At 41.0% G+C, this 6,829-nt stretch overlaps 1 pseudogene; it reads left to right on the forward strand.

Moving 5' to 3' along the window:
• The first annotated feature begins 965 nt into the window (after positions 1-965).
• On the forward strand, positions 966-4,625 carry LOC141248020 (uncharacterized; annotated as a pseudogene).
• Positions 4,626-6,829: the final 2,204 nt, after the last annotated feature.

The following is a 6,829-nucleotide window of genomic DNA, read 5'->3' on the forward strand; positions in this document are numbered from 1 at the left end:
ATACACAAACGTCATCTTAAGTCACAACGTGATTGGTTCCTTAAGGAAAGTAAGGGTATTGCATAGTGTGAATAATATCTCATTGTACATACATAATCACAAAAATTAGACAATGCATATTATCAGATATAATGAGAGGAAATTTTGCATAAATTAGGGACAAATTTGGTCAAAGATTAGAACAGTGAACATGCTTCATTGAGGACACTCGTAACAGAGCCAATGAGCTAACAAAATTATCTTTTCAACATATAACCTCCACATTCACATCAAAAAACACCAACAACATGAAAATAAAGGACATGATTAATTCAATGAGGAAATTCATTAACAAAGGATACACATGGCCCACATAGTTAAGATCAAGAGAAAGATATCGAGCTCATCAATGTCACATCTCCATAATAGGGCTTTATCAACACATAAACACTAGATAAGCAGCAGATGAGCAACTAATTGTGCTCATCACAATCAACATAGCAAAACATGGGATAATTATTAGAACTTATCCTCTTGTTAGATATTATAGCAAGTTGTTAGGATATTTTATATATCATATCTTTGTATATAGATTCTCTCTTAGGTCTATATGTACAACATTTGTAAATTGTAATACACATAATTGAGATTTACACCATAGTTAACATATCCTCTTGTTAGATATTATAGCAAGTTGTTAGAATATTTTGTATATCATATCTTTGTATGGAGATTCTCTCTTAGGCCTATATGTACATCATTTGCAAATTGTAATACACATGATTGAGATTTACCCCATAATTGACATGGTATCAGCCAAATTAAACGATCCTTTCATCTACCCTACATCATCTTCCACCTACAACCTTCGACGCCATATCTACCCTAATACATACTCATCCTTTACTGCATTTCTACGCAAGTCTTATTTTTCCGTCTCCATTTGAACATTCCCATCTCCCATACATAAATTTCCCCACTGCATAATGCACTCTGTTTCCCCTGTTTTTCCGCACCATCATACATCCATGCAAGACCCTGTAGCACCGCCTAAAAGGCCCTTGTCCGATGTCGGATCGCCCTACTATCTCCACCCTTTTGATCACCCCAGACATAGAATTTGTTCCGTCACCATGACAAGTGCGAACTACCCGGAATGGTCCAATGCCAGGAGGAACACCCTTAAGGCACGTCGTTAACTCGGCTTTATTGACGGCATTATCCTTCCGCCGACCGTTGGAACACCGAACATGACAACTGGACCATGGTGAATAGCATGCTCGTCTGATGGATTCATAAGTCCATCAATTACTTTGATACTGCTCGAGAGTTGTGGGATCAACTACGCAATCGTTTTTCAGCAAGTAATGGCCCTCGTAAGTTAAATCTGTTATCAAACCTCATCCTATGTTCTCAATCTGGTAAGTCTGTTAATACGTACTTCATAGCGTTCAAGAAATTATGGGACGATATATCAACATTTCATCCTCCTCGTATGTGCACTTGTTCTAAGTGCGAGTGTGACCTGTCCAAACTCGTCAAAGCCTATCGTGATGAGGAGCATGTCTATCATTTTTTGATCCATCTCGTTGAGATGTATGGCACATTATGGTCATCCATCATGGTGCAAAATCCCATTCCTGATCTCAATCAGGTTTACGCTCTTGTTCTTCAAGAGGAGAGTCATCGTTCTTTGGTAATTTCTCGTGACTCGGCTCCTGAATCCGTTGCTATGGAAGTCTGCGGTTCCATCTCTATTGACGAAAGAAACTAACTTGTACTAACTATAACAACACATGCCATGATGCTGCTACTTGTTTCAAACATCACGGTATCCCGGACTAGGCCAAGGAGAAACGCGTAAAAGCTGGGGTGTCGTCTACAACCACTTCTGGTTCTAGCCGTGGTAATGCTATGCCTCACGTGAATGTTGTTCATTAACCACCACCGGCTACTGCATCAAATCCTCCCACTATTGCTGACAAGAAGGCCTTTGGCTCTGCTCTCTCCAATGATATGTGGAGCACCGTTCTTAATTTACTATGATCTATTGCACCTTCGTCTACACCGCCGGACACCAACACTGGTACTATCTTTCTCCCTTGGATACTCGACACTGGAGCCTCTTTCAAATGATCCGAGATAGTTCTTTAATAACAGACCTTCGGTCTGTCCTGCCAGTTACTGTTTTATTGAAAAACAATGCCATGGTTACTACAGATGTGGCTGGATCTCTTTCCTTTGCAAATTACACAATTGATAATGTTCTATATGTTCCAACATTCACTTGCAATATGCTGTCGTTCTCTTGTCTGACGGATCATCTTAAATCGTTGGTCTTATTAACAAGCCGCTTTTGTGTTATACAGGATACCAAAACGATGAATGTGACTGGCATGGGTGTGGCATGTGACGGTGTTTATTGGTTGCGATAGCTAGGGTCCATCGTTCGTGCTGCTGTTGCTGTCATGTTTTACCTCCGGTTCGGCTGATCTTTAGCATCAACGTCTCGGTCACCCTTCACATGCAGTGTTATCTTCTATTTCTAGTTTGAATTTGAAGTTGTGTTCGTTTGATTCTTAGTTTCCTTGTTATGCTCGTTCTAAAGAAAAACAAGTCCGGTGTACTTTTTATTCTAGTCCCAATAAAGCTTCTAAGATTTTTGAGCTATTCAATCTTGATGTTTGGAGTTCGTATCATACTCTGTCAACTACTGGTGCTTCGTATTTTTTTACTATCGTTGATGATCATTCAAGAGTTGTTTGGGTGTATCTTTTTTGTGCAAAGTCGGAGGTTTGTGGTCTTGTTGAGCAATTTTGTGCCCTTGCTCGGAATTAGTTAAAACAACAGTATGTAGGGTTCTTTCCGATAACGGGACATAATTCTTGCCGTTACGAACATACTTTGCTACTAGTGGTATTCAGTTTCATAAATCTTGCACATATACTCTTCAACAAAATGGTCGTGTTGAGCGTAAGAACCGCCACTTATTAAACATTGCTTGTCCACTTCGTTTTCATGCTCATCTACCGACTCGGTTTTGGTGTGAATGTGTGCAAACTCCAGCATTCTTGATCAACCGCACACCTACCCCGTTCTCAGTCACTTGACGCCTTATGATATGCTTTATGGGCGCCCCGTGTACTACACAAACTTACAAGTATTTGGTTGCTTATGTTATGCCTCGATTTTTCCATGGTCAAGCAATATGTTTAGTCAATGAGGACATCGTTTTGTGTTCCTTGGTTATCCGTAACATCAGAGAGGGTGGCATCTCAATTCCTCGTAGCCATGGATGTAGTTTTTCATGAAGGGATTTTCCCTTATGCAGTACCTCCGGAACACGGGCTCTCTGAACCTACCACTCCTCCCTCAGAGTTACATCCCTCTTCTTATGATACCGCACAACCTGGATCTACTCCTTTGTTGCACAAGGACAATACTCCACCAGTTAGTAATGATGCTCCGGTAACACCTACACTTCCTAATGCAGATTTTTCCTTCGAAAACTCGGATTCGGCTCTTCCAGTAAAACTGTTTGGACAGCCCAATGTACGACTTTGTGATTATTACTGCAATACCGTGTGCTCCACATCAAACCACATCATTGCCCCTTTGCCCACCCTGCCTCTACACATCTCCTCGGGTATGCCTTATACTTTAGCTAACATATCTTGTGACTCTTTTTTGGATAGGCATGTGACTTTTCATGCAGCTATAGATTCACACTCGGATCCTACTTCTTATTAGGTTGCAAGTATATCACCGGAATGACAGACTGCTATGCAGTCCGAGTTGGATGCTCTCACTCAAAATAACACGTGGGAGATAACATCTCTACCATCCGAAAAGACGCCCATTGGTTGCAAATGGGTTTATCGGATCAAATATAAGTCCGATGGTACTATTGAGCGTTACAAGGCTCGTCTCTTAGCTCTTGTTAATTGACAAGTGAGGGTATTGACTACACCGAAACATTTGCTCCGGTTGCTAAACTGACAAGTGATTGTGTTTTTTTGTTCTGTTGCAGCTACTTTAGGTTACCAATTCCATCCAATGGATGTTCACAACGCTTTTCTTCATGGGGGCTTAACCAAAGAAGTTTTTATGAAACTCCCTCCAGGTCTTACCGGTGCAGATTCTTCTCAAGTGTGTCGGTTGCGTACGTCTTTATACGGTCTTCAACAGGCGCCTCTGAATTGGTTTGCCAAGTTTGCCTATGAATTAAATCAGTATGGCTTCATTCAGTGTAGGGCCGACTATTCCCTCTTTACACGTGTTCAAGGTACCAGCACGCTCCATGTCCTCGTATATGTGGACGATCTTATTATATCCGAGAATCACTCGGACGATATTGCCTCATTCAAACGTTATCTGAGCACATGCTTTCATATGAAGGACTTGGGTGTTCTCAAGTACTTCCTTGGCATTGAGATATCTCGTACACGGACTGGTCTGTTCCTTACTCAAAGAAAGTACACACTCGATATTCTCTCTGATTCGGGCATTCTCGGATCAAGCCAGCACCTTTTCCTATGGAGCAACATCACAAGGTTGCTACTGATGACGGCCCGCCTTGTGCAGAACCAGACCTCTACCGTCAACTTATTGGCCTCTTGAATATATCTCACTATAACACGGCCTGAATTATGCTTTTCCGTCCACGTTCTTTCTCAATTCATGTAGGCTCGAGGCTCACTAGCAGGCTGCATTACGAGTTCTTCACTATCTCAAGGACTCACCCGGTGCCGGTTTGTTTTTGTCCTTTACTAGCTCTCTATCTGTCGGAGCCTTTTGCGACTCGGATTGGGCTTCTTGTCCAAAGACAAGGCGTTCTATCTTAGTTTCTTCATTATGCTCGGGGATTGATCAGTTGCGTGGAAAACAAAGAAGAAAGCTACTGTTTCACGCTCCTATGCGGATGCCGAATACCGTGCCATGGCCGTCACTTGTTCCGAGCTTCAATGGCTACGTTCTCTTTTGACCTCTCTCGGTGTGTCGCAGTCCATCCCTATGATTCTATACAATGATAGCAAGTCCGCTCCTCACATCGCGACAAATCGGTTTTTCACAAACGAACGAAGCATATAGAGATTTATTGCCACTTTGTTCGAGATATGATCACCTCCAAATCATTACCATGTCACATATCTCCACAACTGATCAACCGGGAGATATCTTTACTAAAGTACTTGGCAAGCAACAATTCAAGTACTTAACGTGCAAGTTGGGCATTCGAAACTTACATGTCCAACTTAAGGGGAAGTATTAGAGTTTATCCTCTTGTTAGATATTATAGCAAGTTGTTAGGATATTTTATATATCATATATTTGTGAAGAAATTCTCTCTTAGACATATATATACAACATTTGCAAATCGTAATACACATGGTTGAGATTTACACCACAATTAACAATAATCAAGCACATACAGAAACAACAAAATCTATAATAGTCAAAACAACGTCCAAACGTTAAAAAGAGGCCAAACCACAACAAATCCAAGGTGGAATTCACAATTCCAACAAATTCAAAGAAAAAAATACCATAAAATGTCCAAAAAATACACTAAATACGACGTGCAAAGACCGGAGGGAAATTAAACACATAGTTCCATAAGATACTTCGCTACATTTTATGCTACACATTATGCTACACGAAAACATTTAAGGGTTAATTCGAGCCTTTCTCTACTACTTTGTCCTTTGCGTGAAAATTATGCTACACTATAAGTATATTTTATGTCATATTTTATGTTATAATTTTTTGTCTACGTTAGTCACAATTTTATGCTCCATTGTATAATTGCCCATATACACCATATTACCTTTCTCCATTCATAAGTCACTCTATTCTTTACTTCATGGGTAAGACTGGGCTGTTGATGAGTTATGCTTAATGTGTCACTCTCCGAGGGGCGCGTAAAGTATGTAGCGCTTAACCGTCAGAGTTATTGGGTTACGCATCAGTTTTTAGCGACCGTTGATATAGCCGTTACCGCGTGTAAGAGTACACTACACCTAGCGCGGTTGTGCCCAGAATTAGCCGTTGGAGTGCAAACAAGTAGCCGTTTTAATTCCGACCGTTGCAAATATAGACATATGAGAGTTCTGAGGTTGAGCGACCCTATAAATTGGTAAATTTACAACTCACATTTTACCTTACCTATTTTCATATCTCTCTTCTGTCTAAAATTCCACTCCCCCACTCACTACTCATTTTCCTACTTCTGACGCTTACTCTTTCTACCACCCCACATTTATGTCTTCCTCTGATCTTAACTTTGATTCCCTATTGAGCAAGCTTACTCTAGCTGAGGGTGAGGAATACAATAAATTCCAGGGTTTTCAAGATCAATCTAACTCATCCCATACTCATCCCAAACACACACCCTCACCCCAAAAACAACCCTTAACCACTGATGCTCAACCTCAGTTCGTCCAAGACAGCTCTCTCAAGCGCAATCAGTTGAGAAGGATGCTGAAAAGATGGAGAAGCAAGCATCACCAGAAAAGACTCTTGCACCTCCTTCTTCAGCGATACCATCTCCGGTGCACGTGATCATTCAAGATTCACCAAAAAAGGTAAAGAGTAAGTTTGTTGTTTCCTGTTCCGGTGAGTCAAGCCCCATTAAAAAGGGCAAAGTGATTGTTGTTCACCAGCCAATCTCAGCTATAGAGTTCGAACCACTCGCGCCTGAGTTGTCTTAAAAGCTTAAGATTCTTCCAATTCTGCAACCATGCGAGTGACATAGTGCTTCCAAGAAGAAGCGACCTTATCATATGATTGAAGTTTCGCTAGTAGAAGAAGAGGTAGAAGAAGATAATGACGATAAGGTTGAAGATGAGGA

This window comes from Phyllobates terribilis, unplaced genomic scaffold, assembly GCF_046119375.1.
Source record: "Phyllobates terribilis strain yellow unplaced genomic scaffold, ASM4611937v1 Scaffold_3542__1_contigs__length_76003, whole genome shotgun sequence".
NCBI classification, from domain to species: domain Eukaryota; kingdom Metazoa; phylum Chordata; class Amphibia; order Anura; family Dendrobatidae; genus Phyllobates; species Phyllobates terribilis.